The sequence below is a fragment of the Ictidomys tridecemlineatus genome, chromosome 12 (assembly GCF_052094955.1).
Source record: "Ictidomys tridecemlineatus isolate mIctTri1 chromosome 12, mIctTri1.hap1, whole genome shotgun sequence".
NCBI lineage: Eukaryota > Metazoa > Chordata > Mammalia > Rodentia > Sciuridae > Ictidomys > Ictidomys tridecemlineatus.
This window is the reverse complement of record NC_135488.1, coordinates 107491071-107512892: the sequence shown is the minus strand read 5'-3', so window position 1 is coordinate 107512892 and position 21822 is coordinate 107491071.

Here is a 21822-nt window from a genome sequence, read left to right as displayed (position 1 = left end):
TTCTTGTTGTTACTGTTTTTGTAGTAGAATATAAGCTTCATGAGGGCGTTGATCTTTTTTTGTTTGTTTATTTTGTTCATCAGTGCCTAGGACACGTGTGCATAAGCATATTAAATAAATACGTAGACACATAAAATAGTTGAAAATACACATTTTCAAAAACATGCTCACCTGAGGTACTTTTTCTTACATGCTTCAACTTCCCTTTTCTATGTGCTCTCTTCTTAATAGTAATCTTTTCTAAATGCACATATTTTAAAATACTATATAGAGCACACAGTCATATGTGAAATGCATACATACATATATACATAGAATCCTTAACTATTGGATCCTGTCTAAATAACCAAATATTGACAGAAAAAGGAAAAGGTTTTGCACATTTTATGATCTATTTTGTATAGAATCATTTTTCTGTTTTTTTTCCCCCATTTTTGAAAGAACCCTGATCCTTTCTAAATGGTGTCCCTGTGGGGTTGTTGAGAGGACATTTTGTTGACCTCTTGAGGTTCAGAGCCTAGTTATGTGCACTCCGTTCATCAACGGCTTCACACTTAGTCAGCTGGAAGACCCAGGAGACTCCAATTGGAATGCTGCTCACCACCTCCAAAGCTCAGCAGGCTAAGATGCTCATTGTGCTTTTGCCTGCGCTGCCTTGATGTTAGAATGATGTTTACATTTCTAACTTCACTTCTTTTAACTTGACAGGTTTAGGATAGCCTGGATGGGAATAGAGCCACACTGGGAAGAGGGGGAAAAGCCCATCTTCACTGCCCCTGCCTCCCACTGCTTGAACACACCCTGACAAGACGCACGGATAATTTGAGAATTGTAAAGGCACTGTTGATTTATAAGGTGCTTTTCTGTCACTTACTCAAGTTCTTATTTTAAGTGTCTAGTCTTGCCTGAACCTGAATACTTTACACTTGGTCCTCAGGATGGAGAACTAGAGTGGAAAGGAGACTCTCACTGATGGAAGTCAACGCAGAAAAGTCTGACATGTTCCATCTATTGGGAACTCTGTTCTAAAACAAGGAAACAGCAGAACCTTTCTCCTAGAGGAAAATAAGTTAATTTTCTCCTAGAGTGTCATGAAAGGACTGGCATAATAATCTCAAAGTGATTGTTACATCATTTAGTTGTCATTGGAGTAAAACTTTCTCTGCTCTGTGTTATCAAAATATTCTGTTCCCCAGCATCTGAGAGGTATTCACTAAATCACGACCTATTGATAAGAAGCATTTAGCCCTGTGAAGAGAATGATGTACTCTTCCCACAGTGCCTCTGTCACCATGGGGATGCAGACTACTATTTTGTATTTACACTCTTGGGCCTAGTGACATGTAGAATCTTAAATTCCTTGATAGCACCATTCCATCTGTGCTTTTTAAAATCGTTACTGTTGTGTGTCTCATATAAGTGTATTTTACAAATCCAATAATACATTGTTATAGCTATTGCTTTGTACAATATCATATCTTTTAAGTAAGCTGAGAGAAGAAAAAGCAAGTGTTTATAGAGTTTATTATATTTACAGCATTATTTTCTCTTTCTGGTTCTCTTTATTGCTTTAAGTGGGTTTGAATTATCACCTGGGGTCATTTCCTTACTGCAGTACAACTTTTATTGTTAAGTAAGTTGCATTTCTATACATTATGGCCTCCCAATTCAATTATATACAAATTGCTTTGTGTAATTTCTTTTTACATCAGTCAAGAGAAGAAAGGAGAAGAAATTGCAATTATGCTGTGTTTTATAATTTTCTGCAAGATTGTCCCTATGAGTACTCTGTATTTTCTCCTATGTGGATGTAAATTTTTTGTGCACAGACTTGTCTTCAGCCTAAAGAATCTCCTTTATGATTTCATGCATGAAAGTTCTGTTAGAAGCATCATAGTCTCTCTTTCTATCTCTCCCTCTGCTTCTGAGGGAACATCTTTAGTTTGCCTTCACTTTTTGAAGATAATTTTGCTGGGTATAAGATTCTCAGTTGACATTTTAATTTTTAACTATTGTTTCTGAGAAGTCCACTAGTAATCTTATTGCAATAAGCCATTTTCTCTTGCTGCTTTCAGGATTTTTTTCTTGTTTTGTTTCCAAATATTTTTATTATAGTATTTCTGAGTGGATCTTCAGTACAGAGGTAGTTCTACCCAGACAGGTAACAGATTATCAGGAAAAATAGCTCCATATATTGTCAAAGGGCAGTCACTTTACCAAAATCAGGGGTAGGGAGTCTTTTTTTTTTTCCTGGAGCAACTCACATCTACAAGTTAGGTTTGGGGGGAGATGAATAGAAAGTATCAAAAAAAAAAAAACATGATCTTGTGGTCTAGCCTCTAGAATCTACTCTATCAGCAGACTGAGCGAGAGATATTGGGGTCCCAGTACTCTTGGTCTGGGGTGCAGTTACTACAATACAGAATATGGAAATCCCAGCACCCTGCCCCTCCTGGAGCGAAATCAATTCCAGACTGGAAGATGGTAGGTATATAACACCAAGCTATTGGGAGTGAAGTAGTGATGTGGATCATGGATTAATGTCACACACTGAATATTCTTATTGAAATATAGTAGATTTTCTCAAGTATGATGTCTATTTCCTGAATGGGGTTAGGACAATTTCTAAAGAATATATATGTTTATATTTATTTATTTACTTTACAATTTTCACCAGTTAAGGTATTGCTGTTTTATGGAGGGTCAGGTCCACTTAACTCTACTATATTCCAGAAATCCTTAAAGACCTAACTTTTAAAGTTAAGCCAAATGGGGGAAGTTATTTCTGTGTGCTTTGATATGCATTTCATCTCTTTACTACTTCACTTCTTTAAAATGCTCCCTGAATCCACATTTCTTATTCTTGGAACCAAGGCCCTTCTCGATCTGGACTCTGCATTATTTCCTAATTTATCTGCAATATTTCTTAATTCATAACATCTTTGTTCATGCTTATTGGCTCACTTATCTTCATTGTTCATGTGTTTTATTTTTTGTTTATTCTTCTCTGTCTTTTTGGTGAAAGTAGCCATACCTGTTATGTATAATTTATACTGGATATGCAGAGACCATCAAAGCTAATGAGGTATCTCATTCACTAGTGCAGTAGGTAACTGAAATATCTACTGGAGTACAGTAATGCTCCCTTATCTGTATGGGGTCCCTTTTCAAGATCCACAGTGGATGTTTGAAATTGTGAATGAAACTGAACCCTATATATGTGCTGTTTTCTCCTATACATACATGCCCATGATAAAGTTTGATTTATAATTTAGTCAGAGCAAGTGATTAACAATAACAGTTTGGTAGAAAACTATTACAAAATGCTATAATTAAATTGTTCTCTTCACTATTCTTGTGTTTTGGAGCTATTATTAAGCTAAATAAATGTTACTTTTACACAAGAACTGTAATACTGAAATAGGCAATCAGATAACAGGCATGGTTACTAAGTGATTAATAGGCAGGTAATATAGGCAGAGTTGGTATGCCAGAAAGAGGAATGATTCACATTCTGGGCCGGATGGAGCTGTATCTCATGAGATTTCATCAAGCTACTCAGAACAATGCCTTGTTTAAAACACATGGATTGCACTTAATATTTTCAGACCACGATTGCCCATGGGTAACTAAAATCTCAAAGAGTGAATTACAGCATAATAGCAATGCAGGGGAAACTGAGGAGACCACTAAAATACACATTTTGGTATCAATAAAAGATTCTACAATCAAATGATTATCTGTTGAGAATAAAGTGCAGGAGACAGAGAAGTTACAACAGAAGGCCAGTGTGCTTACTCTGAGTGACTGAGTGATCAGTGCCAACCACAGAGATATGGAATACAAAAGGAAGTGACTTGGGAGAGGAAATGATGGGTGCTATCTAGTAATGCTAAGCTTGACTTTTCTATAGTAGAGCCAATTAGAGGCTTACATGAGACTGGAAAGGATATTCTAGAGCTTTTGACAGAGAAAAGATTTATATGTAATATTCTCCCATAAAGATAACAGTGCAAGCCATAGAGAAAAGAGACTAGTGAGGAAGAGAACAAGTTGTTTCTCTATATTTATTTTGCTCTCCTTCAATTCTCAAATAAAGAAATCCAGATCAAGATTGCACAGTTTACCCATCGTTTCCAATTATTTTAATATCACCTTGGTTTCTTTGGAGTGGCTTTGCATTTCCAGTGACCCAAAAGCCAACTTATTTCCTGTGTAGGTTTTGCTGGGTGCCATCAGATAATTTAAGGGATTGAACTTTCCTTGTATAACATGAAACACCAAACTTGATCCAAGAAATAGATTCACAAGTGACCCAGGTACATATGTACATATGATGTACATATGATGTAGACAATGTTTTATTTATTTATTTGAGTATAAATATTGATTAAACAACAAATATCATTGTTTATTTATCTTTACTTGCCAACTTTGAGTCTATATGTTCTCAAATGATTTATTCATTTAATGCATTTAGCAAGCATTTACTGATTACTTGCAAGGTGAACAAATTTAAGAAATAAAAAGACTTCCATAACTTGGTTCCATGTCACAAAGATCTCAGATTTCTGAAAGAGGACAGCTATGCATACAAATCATCACAACAAAGTGTGTTCAGCGCAGAAAGATAAATGGAGACATATATCAAAATTACAGGGGCACTGAGAAGAAACAATATCCCCGGGGGAGTCAGGAACAATTTCTCCGAAAAGATGACTAAGTCATTGTAATGAATGTGGCATACTTAAAAAAATAAATTTAAGGGAAATCATTTAAAGTCTTAAGAGATAATGTTGTCAGAGTTCCATTTTGAAGAAGATTCCTAACAGGGGTGTGGCAGGTAGGTTGCAGGGACATAATGTTAGAGGGAATGCCGGTTAGAAACCTGTTGGTGAAAACCAGACTTGAGTAGGAAGAGTAAGAAATTGAGTCCAGAGATGTCTGGGGGTTAAGCAGTCCATTGAACAATCATGAATGAGTTGGAAGGAGCATCTGAGATGATGCCTGGACACCTGGTTTTACAGATTTGGCATGAAGAGAAACCAGTCACCTGAGAATTTCTGGGAGAAGAAGCAGGCACAAGATGTAAAGATGGGTTGAGTTTGGTGGTACCGAGTTTGAAGTTCAAATGGATTGTCCAAGGGGAGGTATGAATTTGAAGATAAAATTTAAGCATCACTCAAATATTATCTCTTACTTGTACTGAATGACCTGTTTACTCATCCTCTGCATAATAGTCATTTGAGATCTCTATTTTCTTTCCATTTATGATTGATGATGTGGCTTCAGGGTCTGATGCAGTGGTAAAAGGTAAGATGCCATTTTCAGAGCTGTACAGAATAGGAGTGTGTATGGACCTCCTGGCAATTTATCCACATGAACTTGAATCTTAGACATTTTCAGCATTCAACCCTGGAACTTCCCTGAGAGATATTCTACTGATGCTTTCATACCATAAAACATTCTCTCTAACTAACTGCTTTGCCTTCTTCCTCTCTCCTTCCTCCTCCCCAACTCTGTATTTTTCTCCTTATTTGGATCCTGTTACTTCTGGATATTTTTTTTTCTTGCTTGAAAGCTAAATTTCTTTCTTGGGTATATTCCTAAACACCGACCCCCATCTGCTGTATGACAGCCCTTAGAAAGCTAGCTTTGAAGACCTGCATTTTAAAGCTAGATGAAAACTCACACAATGCCCTGATTTTGTTGTTAAAAATTGAAGCCCAGAAAGGAAATGACTAGTTTAAATTCTCATCACTACATGCCTTGCATGCACATTTGATTGCCTAAATACCTTTAAACACAATGTTTTGGAAGTACTTTTTACCAAAACCCTTCTCTCTAGCCCGTTTGAACTTTATCAGGTTAGTTTATTCATTCAATTAAATTGCATTTTGGTTTCCTGATGATTTTTTCCTGTTTAAATAAATAGAAAACATTTATATTTAATACATTTAGAATATTTTATATTGTTTAAAGTACTTAATTGCTTAATTGCAAAAGTATCTTTTAAAATCCTTTATAACACTTTTACATTTTTCCTAGTCACCAAAATAATGTGTCCATTATACAAAATTTGGAAAATATTGAAAATTAGGCAGAAGGCTTTAAATCACCCATGAACTCATTACAATTATACAACATATTTTATTTTAGTATATGTTTCCACATATTTTTTTGTTTGAACATTCATGTGACTATTCTCTAAACAGAATTTTATTGTTTTCTAATCTAATACTCATATTTCTATGTATATAACCTTATTTTAATAATTTTAATGACAGTAATATGTCATCAATTTTTTCTTAGAGAAGGATTTGTTCTTATTTTGGGATATTTAATTTAGTTTCTATTTTAATATTATATATTATAGTATAAAAAAAATTTTGTATTTAAAGTTAAGTCAAATTTTGATGATGTGTAAACATAGAAGCACTGAATAAACGGGAAAAACCTTTTTGTGTGAGGGTGACACTGTTGACCTGAGTGTGGATGCACACAGATGCACACCACAAGTGAAATCTTAGTAGTCTTGGTGGATGTGGTTTGAACACCCTCATTCCTGAACTCCCCTCTGTAGAATACACTATGAGACAAATTGAGATAAAGGTATAATTCCTGCGTCAGGAAGCTGATTTTTTTTTCCTTGTTCTTGCTAACTTAGTGCAATAAACTTCGATATATGATCACTGAAGTTATAATAATTAAGTTAATGAGGTCAATTGTCTATACTTACAGAGTATAGACTTTATAAACATAAATTATTATTATACAATCTACCTGAATATTTTATAGAATCATAAAATCTTGGCACAGAACAGTATGCTTAGAAAAATTCTAGCTCCCTCTATAGTCTCTTAATGAGATAATGTTAGGAAGTTAGTGAGGAACTTCCCATTCTCCATGTCAGAGCCACAGCTGAAATGCTGGTCTCTGGATTCTGGATACCTGGAAGCGAGGTGAGAATAAGAATGATTTCATTGTCGCCAGATTTAACCCTAGTGGTCTTTACTCTGTTGTACAAGTTGCCTGCTTCCCAATTGATTGCATTGACTCCTTGATACAGGTCAACATAGGTAACACAGATCTTGACTGCAGATTATTTGGGAGGCAAAGAGAGTAAAAACTAACAAACAAAAATGTTCTGTTGTATTTTGTTTAGTTCCTATTATTTGGTCTGCATGGGTGCACAGAACAGTTGAATATTTTCCACTACAGGAATGTCACATATCCAAGCTGCCGTATCCTCACAGAGAAGAGTGGGTACAGGTGCAACCAGAGAAGGCTTTGAGGGAAGTGATTCTTAAGCTGAATCTTAATGAAGAGGAGTAATTTGCCTCATGTACAAGGCAGTGGAGATATTCTAAATAAAGAAACAATCTGTGCATAAGTATAGAGGAATAAAACTCAGTTGCATTCATTGGGACAATAAAAGTAAGGCGGCAGGGATAGCGGTGAGAAGGAGCAGGCAGCAACCAAAGAGCTGGGAAGCCAGGTCTCGGAGGTCTGCAGGCTCAAAAAGGGTTTGGACCTAATTTGTTAGAGGATGAGAAACCAGTAAAGACTTCTAACCAGGGCAAGAAAGCTCAATTTCCATGCAGAATAGTAAGATGCAGTTAAAATTGTTTATGTTACCTTGCCACTGGAGCGGGTTGCATGTTTTACATCTCCACACAATATCAAGTTGACATGTGCTATGGCTTCATTAATCAAAGGGGAGTTTACTGAGGTCGTATTCAGTGATGTGCCATTCAGCTTTTTTGCGTGTCTACGAGCGGCAATATTTTGAGAAATTACACCCATTGTTTCATGGATGAAGTAGCCATGGGAGCTAGTAAAAGTAGTGTTTCAGTGAAATTCTTCTGTAGATGATCTTATGTCTGACCTTCTGTACTTTATCTTCCAAAGATTAGCTTGTGGTGTTAATTATGGGGTAAGTAAGCAGTTACTTCCTAGAGCAAATCAGCCAAAGTCCAGGTTTGCTCTGGAGGTCCCAGGGATCAGAGCTCTGTGTTTCTTCAGGTTTCAATTTACCAGCCTCAAACCACTTAAAAGCAGGAGGAGGAGAGGCTGGGGAGTGATCGGTTTACAAGTGACCTGGGAGTTCACAGCTTTCATCCCTCGAAATCACAGTCCATATAATAGGCCTTGTGCAGATACAATTGGAACAAATTGACTTGGGCGTCTTGCTTTCAGAAAGGGAAACTCTTCTCTCTTATCAGTGCCCCCATGCCTGAATGGTTGGAATCAAGCATTTGGTGGAGGATGGTAGTTGTTCTAAGGTCAAATAGGGGATGTAGGTCCTGAGCAGGAGGGTAGGCTGTTAAGTGGCACCCAACTGTGTTAATTGGTTAATAAGACTTTAACTAGTTTAGGGACTTAAAAGTCATGCCAGAAGAATCAGGCCTAACAGGCTTTCTTCTTTCTTAGCAACTAAGAAACTGGTGAGAGATGGAATGATTTGCAGTTGGCACATTTTCACACCTGATCTCTGCTGGGCCCAATACTTTTAGATATGTCTCTTTAGAGATGCTTTCAAAAGATTGTTAATATTTTCATGGAAGGCAGTATTTCCTCTGTGGAGCCTGAAGTTGGCTTGTAAAGACACTTTGAGACCCCAGGAATCCAAGATGGTGGCCAATAATCATTCTTTGCAAAAAGAGAGAGGAAGGTGAAGAGAGAAAAAAAACTAGTTTTCAGAGCACTACTTCTAGAGTTTCTTGTCAGTGGAAATAATAACCTGAGGAATACAGATTTTTGGTGGATGGAGAGAAAGAGAGAGAACAAAGAAAAAGAAAAAACATTTGAAGTATTTAAGAAATGGGTTAGTTAATTGTACCAAGCATTGCTGAGAAGTCGAGATAAATAAACACTAAGTCAAATTCATTGGATTTAACCACAAAGAGATTGATGGTAATTTTATGGAAGTAGATTCATTGAAATAATGAAGAAGGAGGTAGTTGGAGAAAAACTTATAAGGAGAGGAAACTTTTTTAAGATTGGAAAACTTCACTAACCAAATTGAATTGAGGAGTGAGTACAGTTTCTAGTGGGGGGAATAAAACTTATGGAAGAGATAAGAGCTAATTACAAGGCTGTTCATGGTTAGTAGAAGTAGCAAGTAATCCCATGTGGGTGGAAAATGGCATTGCTAGAGGAAGACATAAAGGATTAACCCAGGAAAGATCATTCTAGTTTTTGAATATGGTTGACAGAGACTTCTGGACATCATTCTGAGGCACTAAAGGACCATTAAATGGCAAATGTCAAACCTAGAATTGATTTTTTAAAAGAACACTCTAGGAGTAGAATGAGTGGTGAACTGGATAATAATCACTATTAAGCAATAAGTGATAAGGACTAATAAAAAGGATCTTTCTCAGTACTAAATTGCTGGCTCACATAAATAACAGTCATTGTATCCTCTGTCTCTAATTTATCACTATGTCATAATTTGACAGTGCTGCAGCTTCACAATACTTGTGGTTGAGGGCCCCTGAGTTCTGTCCCCAGTATTCCCCCCCCCCCAAAAAAAAGACTTTTAGTAACTTCCCATCATTTTCTGGGTAAAGTCTCTGCACCTTTGTATATGTCATAAAGCCTGCTATGTAGCATCATCTCTTACCCTCTGTCTCGGGTTTCTGATCTCGCTGTAGTGAGTCACAATCCTGTTCCTTACTTTCTAAACTATTTCTCATTGCTCATCTGCACGCCTATACCTTGCTTACCACTTCTTTTGGGTAAGGCTCAGAGAATTCAGTTTCCCAAGTCATAGTACAAGACCCTCCTTTGATTTTCCACCAAATGCTCCATTTTCTCAGTCTTGCACTTGGATTACATTATATTTTATTTTTAATGTTATTTTATCTAGTCCTTTTATAAGGAAAAAGGTATTTTATTTTCATCCTTTATTCCCCAGGACCTATTATCATTTGCCTTACCTGATGGAAAAGAATAATTTACCAGTGGTCTTATCCTCTTAATCTCATTGCCAACCTTAGAGTAAACTCATTCCTCCATCACTTCATAAAGTTAATCTTGCCCTTCATAGTAATGTATTATCATCTACTTATTGAGTTTTACTGTTCTCCAGCACTGAGACAGCCATTTAGATAAAGCCCCCATTGCTTTTTAAGTGCAAGAACTCCAGTGTCTATGTGCTCGAGTGTGGGGGTCACATTTGCAGAACTCAATAACCCAAGGGATTCCACAACCTAATTGTGAGAAAATATAGGTATTGAAACTTCATTAGAAGTGTGAAAACTCATATATATCCCAAGATAGTGGTAAAGGGCTATTTTCCACACAGTGAGTTTCTAACAAAATATATTTGAACTACTCAAAAGTCATTGGAATTCTTCACTTTAGGACATCTATCTTTTGAAGTTATAGTTTTATGTTTCCATACTTTTCTGAGCTGGTACGTGGGAAACGTACTTCTAGTGCCCTATGTATTCTGGGATTTATGGAGGTTAAAAGAGACAGAGGAGTATGTTCTTTGTCTTCAGGGAGCAATCAGTCTTTTTAGGGAGGTAACATATGTTATATTTACAAGGGAAGGTAGAACTCAGACTAGTGGCAATGCTTGCTGTATTTAAATACCTGGGGATCAATTTTCTCAGTATATGGGCCAGAGAGAAGGTGTTATAAAAGGACAGAGTGTGACAAGAAGTCCAAAATGAAAAGTGGAAGCAGAAAGCTTCAGGGCCCCTAATGACAGTAATAATGTTCACCAAGGCATGTGTCATTAGCCTCTTAGAAGCTGCATATATTCTTGTGTTTTATCCCCACAGAAAGCCTGAGATATCAATGTCATTATTATTGCTGTTTTAATGATGAAATGTGGACTCACTGCACATCTGCTTCCTCACTAGACCTGCTGTGGAAATGTCTGAATGCTGGCAAATATTTCCTTCTGGTACTCTGAATTGATAAAAAGGATGAAGTGGTTCATTAAATGCATACAGCATATGATACTGTACATATGCAGCACTGCTAGGACACTCCTTAGCACAGTGCATGATACTCAAACTGTGAGCAATTATGGCCATTTGTTACTTGGAAATGAATTTTTTTTTCCACACACAACATGCTTCAAAGAATATACTTTTATTATTTGATGTCAAGTACCACTTTAGCGTCATAATTTTCTCTTAGGGTTATGATGACAGAGATATTTATTAACATCAGAAGACTGATACTTCCGTAAGAGGCTTTTGTGGTCTCACATGGGTACACGTGAGGAGAAAATGAATCCTGTTTGTCCTCACTACATCCACAGCGAGAGATTAGAATAAGATGTGGAAAGTCCTTTCCAGTCCAAAGAGTCTAAAACTTCCTTTTCCCACCCAAGCTTTGTTAAATATGGGGGTGAAGAAAATAGTTTTCTTATTCTCCTTAAAATTCTTTAATATCTACAAAGAAGGATATAAATTTTAAGTAGCAAACATTTGGGCCAAAGTTACATTCCAAACAAAGATATTCATGGTGAGTTTGACCTATGATTATTAGCTTAGAAAATTTCTTTGTTTGACCAAAAAAAAAAAAAATAGTAAATATCAAATAAGAAACAAGTGTTTGGTCACAAGTATACTATGCAAAAAAAAAAAAAAAGTTTTTGGCTAGAAAAACAAATCACTTCAAATAAAATATATTTTATAGAAATCTGAGCAAGACAAAAATTAATAAATATGATTATTGTTAGTAGATGGTTGTCATCTTTCACTTCACAAAATAGCTAGGCATTGTGAGGAGAATTAAGAGAATGTTGGTAACTTGACAAATATTTTCAAAAGATTTCTAAGATATGTTCTAGTAGGATATCTCCATATTGATGCATGACTATGTTAAAACTAAAATTCTGGGCAATTCTCCAGTCCAAAAACTTCCTCTGGTCTAATAGCATCAAATAAATACAAGTGCTTCCTATCATTTTTTGAAGATGGTTCAGTCATTAAATTTCTAGTAACTAATAGTCTATCACTTTCATAAGTGTGTATTTCATTTATCATGTGGTATGACTTTAACTTACTATTTGGCTGTATTTTAAATTTTGAACAATCATTGTATGTTGGAAAACTCTCTACTGAATCTCTAGTAGAGTATCCGGGAGAATCCAACTATTTTCCTTCCTTCCCCTCTTCCATATTTCTTTCTTGGTATTTTTGGAAAAGTCATTTGACCACACACTTTCTCTCAAACTCTCTAGTTTGTTCCACTTTATCTAGCATATTCTAGTGTTGTTCTTAGAGTGTGTCTGCTGTGTCTTCCTCTGAGTCAGAAGCTAGCCATCCCGAAGAAACTCTGGGACATTCTGGCTTCTGTGCAGCTCTCAGTTGGGCTGTAATTAGATCATTATGTATTATACTAACAGATCTAGTGTTTCCATTCCCACCCCGCCTGCAGGCCCCACCTGTCAGCTGGGGAGAGACAATCTCATAAACCTGCCAATACTATGATTTAGCTGAATACATGTTTGTTAATAAATCTTTCATCATTTTATAATCAAAGAGCTCTTTCAGTTTATGACCCCCCCTAATGAAGGATTTGGGGCATCTGTTCATCAATTTGATGCTTTAAAGACAAAGCTAAAGGGTGTCATTAGTGCAAGTCTACCCACTTGGCTCAGGTGAAAAGTGGAGTGAGAAAGATTATAAAGGAAATGAGAGAAAATATTTATTAAAAATAAACTTACGGTGTGAGGTGCAGACCTGTTAACTTTGAGAAGTAATTTCTTGTGAGAAAAATCATGTTTTGATACTTTTTGAAGTCTAATAAGCTAATAGGATCTTCACCAGTTCCTTGTCAAACAATTTTCTTCAAGGATTTAGCCAGCATCATTACTGTTCAAAGAATTTGATGTGTTTCTCTCTGTTATGGGAGTGTGATTATTAATATGCTATCAGCAAAGGTTAGAACTTGAGAAGACTTCTGAAGCAGACCAGTGTATGGTATGGAAATTCATAATGCTGCTTTTCCATTAATGCCACATATTCAGATTTTAATTTTATGGTTTATTTGTGGTTAAAGTTGTAATTAGCTAGGTCATTCTCTTGGTTTTGTTTCGTAATATATTGAGAGTAGATATAATGATTACAGTTCTGGTATCTTTTAAATAAAAAGAATATATATCATCTTATAAAATATATCAAGAATTTTATTGAATGTTAAAGAAATGCACACACGCATACCCAAACACAAGCATATGCACATACACACAAAGATTGTTTACTAAAACTACAAAATAAGTAATACCTTTGCTAAAGAATCTTTAAAATTTTATATTTCCCCTGGTGTTTTCTGCCCTGGCCAGATTTTTCTCTGTGTTCCTCTGTGCTCCGGTGTTCAGCTGCTGTTGACTGAGAGCCAGACAAGTCTAGGGAAGAGACAGTACACTGACCTTGGTTTCCTATGTTTCCTTCCAACTCTAGAGCAAGTTCTATTTCAGCTCCACAATCAACAAATAGCTCAGAAAACCAAATAGGCCACACTGCTGGAAGTCCCAGAGAGCAAGGTCAATTAGAAGCTCTGAAAGCCTGGATGCAACGCTTCTTATTTCCTTTGTGGAAATTTCCAGCCTTCACATGCATCCATTAGATGTCCTCTCTGCCAGCTCCTATCCCTGCAATCTCTGGGCTGCTCAGGTCTCCACCTGAAGATGACACAGCTGCTCCAGGCCGGTCCTCTTTCGTGCTATGTGCACTCCTGCCTTTCTCCATTTCCTTTCCTTTGTGATATTTTCAGCCCCAGGACATTTCACTCACCTTAAGCATTGTTTTCACACATTTGGGTTTTAGACACGGGGTTGTTGTTTCATTTGGATCCAAAAGGATGGACAGGAAGGAAAGCAGACAGCAGAGACATCATCATTCACTTCCTAACCAAATCATAGCACTATTTTCATGATTTTGTCACATTGCAGAAAAATGCACGGTATTCATTTGAAAAAGCATAAACAAAGAGACTGACGTGTTCTTTTATTGAGAGCTGCAACAATAAAGGTAACAACTAAGTTCATTTTCTGAGGGGAATGTTGGCTTCTCTGATGACACATTCCCCTAATGAAATACAGATTTGTCTCAAAAAGAATGTGTAATTTCTTGTTGCAAAAATTCTACCATGAGTTGCTTAAATAAAAATTACTTTTTAAAACCATTTTTATAATAGATCTACAGAAATAAACCTGCCTGAAGGATGCTTTAATGTCATTTTGAAACTTTAGTATGTCTTAGGTTTGTTTTGTTTTTGTACAAAATCTCTGGTGCTGGATAAATCTAGTTATAAATATTGGCTTGGCCATGTACTATATGTGTAGCTTGCTGCACGACAACAAGCTTTCCTAATCCATGGTTTCCTCAGGACTAAGTTGGGGATGAATTTACTAGAACTGTTTTAATAATTAAATGAGAAAAATTTACATAAAATGCTTAATATAATGCAAAGCACACAGTAAGCATTCATTAAGATAGCTGTCATTATAATTAGCATCTCTGTGTTAGATTTTGTAAACTTTGTATTACTTTAGATCATTGAAAAATGTTGAATTACCATATCAATAAGTTTTATCATTTTTGTTTCCTTCATACATTATACAACTTTTTAAGGAAAGGATGAACTCAAAAGCATTATATGAAATGCAATTTTGTTTGTTTAAAACATTTATCAAGATGTTGTCCAGGAAGAGAGGTGAGAGGGAAAGGGAGGGAAAAGGGGGATTGTATGGAAGGTGGAAGGAGACCCTCATCGTTATACAAAATACATGTATGAAGATGTGAGGAAAAAAAAGAGAATAGTGTCACCTTAGATTGGGTAGAGAGAAGTGATGGGAGGGGAAGGGAGGGATGGGGGGAAAGGAAGGATAGAAGAATGAAATAGACATTATTATTGCTGTGTGTATGTACGTGACTGCATGACCAATGTGATTCTGCAACCTGTACACTCAGAAAAATGAGAAACCATATCCCATCTGATTCAAAAGTATGATATGTCAAGGTCATTGAACTGTCATGTGTAACTAATTAAAACAAAAAATTTTTTAAAAAGATGTTTTCTAGTGTATTATTCTCAAAAACATTTTCTAATTTTTACATCTTTATGGAAATACATATGACAACAGTTTTCATGGGAATTCCCAAAATCTGTGCTTAGCTTGGATTTTTTATTTGTGGGGAGGTATTAAACAAATGATGAAAAGTAGTATCTCCTAAATAGATGCCAATATTTGCCTCATTGTGTTAAATGTGATATTTATATGCTCAAGAGTAGAGGTAAGTATCGTACCCTCTGAGTACCCTCACACCTTTCATTTTGGCAGTTTGTCTAAAGGTGAGAATAATGGGCAGATTTAGTTTCTTTGTACATTTCATGGGGGCCAAGTAAACACTGTTCAGTGAATTTGCCAGCTAAATGAGAGCTGTGGGCTCAGAACTGACAAGTAATCTTCTTTAGGATATCGTATATGATTTTTACTTTCTGTGTATTATGATGGTTTGATATCTTAAAACAAAACCAAAAATCTTTCTGTCTGGAAGGATACCAGCCTTTTCTGACTGAGTGCCCAGTGTGGAGTATGCCTTTGATATGCCAGATCTACACCTCTTCTATCTGGCCCATACATACACCCAGAGGCAATCTCCCTCTGCCTTAATCATGTCGGAACCAGGTACCCACATTGGGCTCTATGACTTGAGCCCACTGAAGTCAGTCCAACCAGTCAATCCTAAACTGTTTTCCCTGTCCCAGCTTTGGCTTTGTTGAGGAAACCCAGGAAAGATTGAAGGTGAACTACCCCTCTCTCTCCCGTATCTTCTGCCTCTTGACTACTCTAATGTGTTCCCATGTGTCACTGAGTGGCATGCAGTGAGTCCCTTTCTGGGATCAGTGAGTATAATAAATTTTTTATTCCCGAACCTCATTCCCATTTCCTCCTGTGGCTGCATTGACTTGATTATTTCATGTCCAGCATTTCCAGTCTTAAATCATGTAGTCAGTGATCATTTCCTAACAACATTATTGATTAGAATTTTTTTCAAAATAATCAGTTTTTTACCCACAAAGTCAAAAGTCACTTCATTGTCATATCACCCAAAAGAGGGCTGGCTCAGCAGCTTGTATCTGTCCTGATACTGGTGGACCTGAGCCTTACTGCAGACTTCAGTACCATCCAGCCTTGAGTCCAAGGCAAGATTGTGACTCGATGCTCTTGTTTCAGGACCCCATCCTCCTTCATCCCTTGTCTCTGTGCTTCCCGGTTATCATAGGCTGGATGGTGAACTTCAACCTTCTTCGAGTTTAGCTCTCTATTCAGCAAAAGCAAAATAAAAAACAAAGACTCTGATTCATGACTTTCTGACTATCCCAAAAGAATAATTAGAAAAGAAAATTATGGACAAGAAAGTTCATTGTTAAGGTTTGAATATTATCTATCCCTTAAAAAGCTCTTGTGGCCATGTAGAAATGTTCAGAGGTGAAATGATCACATAAGAGCTGCAGATTCATCAGTAGCTTGATTCATTTGACAGATTAATAATTTGAGTGAATTACCAGGTGATAGCTGTAGGCAGGTGGGGCATGGCTGGAGGAAGTAGGTCTCTGGGGTTTGCCAGTGGGATTACCTTTTTTCCTGGCTCCTTCCTTGCTCTCTTTCTCTGCAAGTGAGCTGAGTGGCTTTCCTTCACCACGTACTTCCATCACCGTGTTCTGCCTCATGTCAAGCCCAGAGCAATGGAGTCAGCCGATCATGGGCTGAACCTCTGTAACCATGAGCCCCAAATCACCCTTTTCTATTTTCAGTTGTTCTTGCCAGGCCTTTTTGTCACAGGGATGAACAGAACCATCATGGTATTTTAGGAATTGGGTGAAGTAGCTTTCTCTCAGAGGCATAATGAACAGGTTGAGCAGAGGAGAGGGTAGTACTTTGGTAATACTGGGGTTTGCATTGATAAAATAAAAGGAATGGGAATGCAGCTAGGCCTGGTGGCACGAGCCTGTGATCCCGGTGGCCCAGGAAGCTGAGGCAGGAGGATCACACATCCAAAGCCAACCTCAGCAACTTAGCAAGGTCCTAAAAGGTCTGGGGATGTTGCTCAGTGGTCAAGTACCTCTGCCTGGGTTCAATCTCCAGTACCAAAAAAAAAAAAAAAATGGTGAGTGCATACTCCTCAAAATGCTGAGACTCAGAACCAAGTCATGTGCACAGTAGGTTCTTATTATACACATACTGAATTAACTGATGGAAATCTTCTCCAAATATCCCAGAGTCCCATATTTCAGAAGTTTTCAAACTCCAATATATGTTCCAGCATTTCTCACCAGTGGTCTCCACGCTTTTAATCATGCCCACCACAGGATGCTCAGCATTTTCAATGCAATTATTTTCATTTTCAAACAACTCTGATAACGTGGAAATTCTTTCTTATAATTAATTAAAATAAGTCTCATCAAACTTGTCAATTGTGGTACTTCACTTTTAACAATCTTGTAGGTATTTGTGGATATATACGTGCCCACATTTTCTCCAAATACACAGGACTAGTTCTTTATACATTTAGCGCAAGTCAATAAACTGATTCTAGTGATTCTAGTCTTTAGTCAATCATTTCTCCAAGAATATCTATTTTTATTTATAGGAAAATGACATTTAGAAATCAATATCTGGATTCCAGACGTGTTGACTGGTACTGTGGTGCCACTGCTCCTAGACCTGCTTAGCATAAGGAGCTGGAAAGTGCATTTGCGCAGGTGCAATTGTCTATACGTAACTCTTGCTGTATCTATCCATACATAAAACTGAGTCCACACTGATACTAGAGTTCCACACCAACATCGTAGAGCTTGTTTTATTCTTTTCCTTTTTTATTTTTATTTTTTGGTAATTTTAACATCTCTAATAGCAAGAGAACTGGTTCTCATTTCCCATAATATATTCACTTATTTTTCAATCATTGGATACAAAGGAGTCATTTTAGGATTACTCACCTACAACCCCATGGATAACAAGGTACTTTTGTGAACAGTTCTTTCTGTCTTTAGACTCCCATTTTATAATTGAAATAGTATTTTCCAATTTTGCATGTTTGGTCTTTCTTATTTCCTCACACTTTCCCCTGTAGTTGTTTTTCATTTGTAATGGAATTTGTAATTGTTTGTCTCTTGGTTTTGCTTTGAGTCCCCCCTTCCTCCATACCCTTCATTCCCTACCCCCATTGTCTTGGTTGATGTTTTTCTTTCATTCATTCATTCATTCATTCACTCATGCATTCATTCATTCATTCTGGTAATAGGTCAAATATTACTGAGCTTCTAGGGGTCAGAACTATGTAAAATTATAAACTCACACTCCCTCTGCATCTTCTCCTTCTTTCTTTCCCCCCATCCCTTTTACCCCATTTGTACTCTTTCTTTAGAGGCTTTATTTTTGCTAGTTTCTGGTTAGCCATCCTTTTTACACAAACAAGCAAAAAACATATATTATTATACTCTTATTTTCTTACCTGAAAGAGACATCATAAATAGATGCTCTTTACAATTTCCCTTTTTTATTTAATAAAATATATGAAATTCATGCCATCAATTAATAGAAATTTTGCTGAATTTTTCCAACAATTGCACAATAATTGTTCTGTGATGTTTCACAGTTGATTCAATCATTTGTATGTACAGAATGCATAGGTGAATTCCAACAACTTACAATTATGAATAGCAGGACCATAAATAAAATTGTGCATATATATTGAAATTGCTATTAAAATGATCCATAATTTCTAGAAAATACAGAACATTTTTTAACCATTTGAAAGAAAGTTGTTGATATTATGCACTATTTCCCCCCAAATCTGTTGTTATAAATATGCCCAAGTTGAACCAAAAATGCAAAACACTCCTTTTAGAAAAAGAATTCTGTCTACATTTGCCCATTGTTTTTAGTGTTCTTTAATCTGGACTTGCTCTTCAAACTTTCCTTGATTATCATGACTAAAACTTTAGAAAATCACAAATAAGTACTTTGTAGGAGTCTTCTGAAGTTGTATTTCTTTGTGACTCACGAATAGATTCAGGCCATGCATCTTTGGAAGAAAAGGGAAAGAAGTAATGAAACTTTCATTGCATCAAATGTGGAGACTCGTGATTTAATGTGTAACATTTTGGATGGTGCTTGTTCTGCTCACTACATTGAAGTATCTCTCTCCTCCATTTTTCTTCTTATTTTACTGTATGTTACCTATGTGACCTTGACTAAAGGGTTAAAATCCAGATGACTCTTTAAGATTATTAATAGGGAGAGGGTGGTCACAATGGATGACAAATGTCCTGACACTAACTTTAAAACTTTATTCAGAAAAAAACCAGATCCAGGTCTAGCTTGGTGAATGTTCCATCTTCCCCTCAGGAGAAAATGTGTTCCACTGGCTGGAGTGTGGCTATTTTCACGTTTACATTTCTCTATAGGTGATTTGTGTCTGGGTTGGGCAGTGAAGCACAGCAATGATTCTGAGATTTAGACCTATTTGGAGAGGCTTTCTCTGCTAGCTCCTCCTTCTCTCTAGCAGTCTTCTCCTTTTGCTTGTCATTGCAAGTTTCTTAGCTCAGTGGAGGGTGGGCTCTGGAATTCTAATTCAAGGTTGGTCTCTGGGTTTCCGTATTGTGGCTTTCTCTGTCCTCCACCCCTCCTCTGGTTCTGTTGCAGGCTCAGCATATAATTCTCTTCATTCCCAGAAACAGTATTCCCTGCAAATGGATTTTTTCCTATCCCCAGCAACACTGGTGTTAGTAGACTGCCTTCATCTTTAGCCCCAGGATACAGAAAGGGCACAGTATTGCCCTTCTGCCCTGGGAAAGGGTTTCTGCATCATGGTGGTGTAACAGGAGAAGGACCCAGCAGTACCATGGTTCCTGTTCCTCTCATTCAGTTCAGCCCTGTGATGGACTTCTGGTTTAGCACTTCTGGTTCTTTCTGGTCTTTTCTGTGATTATCCAAAGAGTCTGTGGGAAACAAGCCTGGGAAATGTTGTGCACTTCTCCTAACTTTTGTCACCCCCTAGAGGTTTCCTCCCAGCCCGCATTCAGCCCTTATGAATTTGTCAGATCTTCTAGTTGAACTCTTTCCATGTCCCAGATGAGTACATGTTCATATCTTCTCTCTCTAGGCACCATCTCTTCTTACATTGTGAGTCAAGATGTCTTCCATCTCTGCTCTCTGATGGGTTTCAAAGATATCACAAATTTGCCTGGTCCATTTTCAATAGTGGAATGCTGCTTTTTCCAACTTTCTGTATCCTGAGGCTAAAGCTGAAGGCAATATACCAACATAACACTATTTTTTAAAGATTATTAACCGTTGTTCATTTTTTCATTCATTCACTTATTCAAATACTTATTAAATAACTACCATTGGTTAGGTACTAAGGACATGCAGTTAAGTGTAATAACATCATTATGTCATGACCTTCACTGTCTGGTGGGAAAGATAATCAGACAAAATAGCAAGTTTATCCTAGAGTGAGATCCATGAGGGGTGTGCTTCAGATGCCGAGGAAACTGATGCTAGGTAATATTTGAGTTGTGTTCTTACGAAAGAGTAACAATAGGCCAGGTAGGCAAAAGGGAGGAACTGCTATATAAGTCAGGAGAACAGACTATACAAAGCATGGACCAAGCACAAATTTTTGGAACTATAAATGGAACAGGGTTTCTAAATTATAAGTCATACATTTCTGTAGAAAACAGATTTGGTTGAAGCCAATTAATTGCTGCTAAAATATTTCATAGTATCAAAAATTTTAGCCTCCTTTTTATTCTTTGCACCAAACTCCTTGTATTAAGTTCAAAATAATCTAAAACTCATTCCCTTATTCCATCAATTTGCTATCCAGGTGACACTCTCCTCAACTGCACAAAAACTATCTAAGTTTGCTTTTTCTCTGCATTAACTAGCTGTGTAACTTCATCTACTTTATCTCTGCTTAGTGTTCCTTCCCATTTATCAGTTGAGGTCACGGTCACTTGTCTGGCTCCCTCATAGGAGAGAAGTATAGATATTCTGGGACAAAGGGCAAGAATACCATGAAAAACAAGAAGCCAACTTAAAATGCAATATGGACAGATTTTTATTGTTACCAAGAAATATTTTCTGAGTTCCTTTTCTCTGTGCTCTCATCATACTCTTACTTATATCAGCTTATCATTAAGATTATTTTATTTAAATTGTCTGTTCATGTGCATGGTTCCCAGTAGACAAGGCTGTCCTTAAATCCAGGACTATGGAGTACGTATTTTCATACCTGCCATCATTAGTCTCACAGTACATACCTGTTTTACCAAACCGAAATTCATCAGTAGCAAACCTGTTTCTCTGCAGAAGCAGGCTCTATTTTTCTGAGCTGGCTCTTGGCTTGGACCACCTTCTTTTATATATGAGGAAATTTGGCCAGGAAATTTGGCCAGGTTTCCTGGTGGCCCTTGGGCAGCATAGAGATGACTGGGTCCATGAAGACATTCTCCATAAAATCTGCATAGGTAGCAAACCCCTCAACCCTCTTCCCAACAGTCCCAATATTTCTGAAACTTCATAACAACCAAATTTCTTATCATGTGAAAAAAAATTGGATAAAATTCAAATAGAATCATAAAATGTCAGAGTTTTAAGGGTCTTTAGAGACTGCTACTAAATTCTGTTCTAGAAACTGTTGTTGCCAGGAGAAAGAGGAAGGCTGCAGGAGAGGAGAAGTGTCACCTGATAAGGACCGAGCATGAAGGGGAGGATGGGATGTCCTCAACTTTTGGGTTTTCTCCATTTTGCTGAAAGCCAACTTAAGTTGCTTC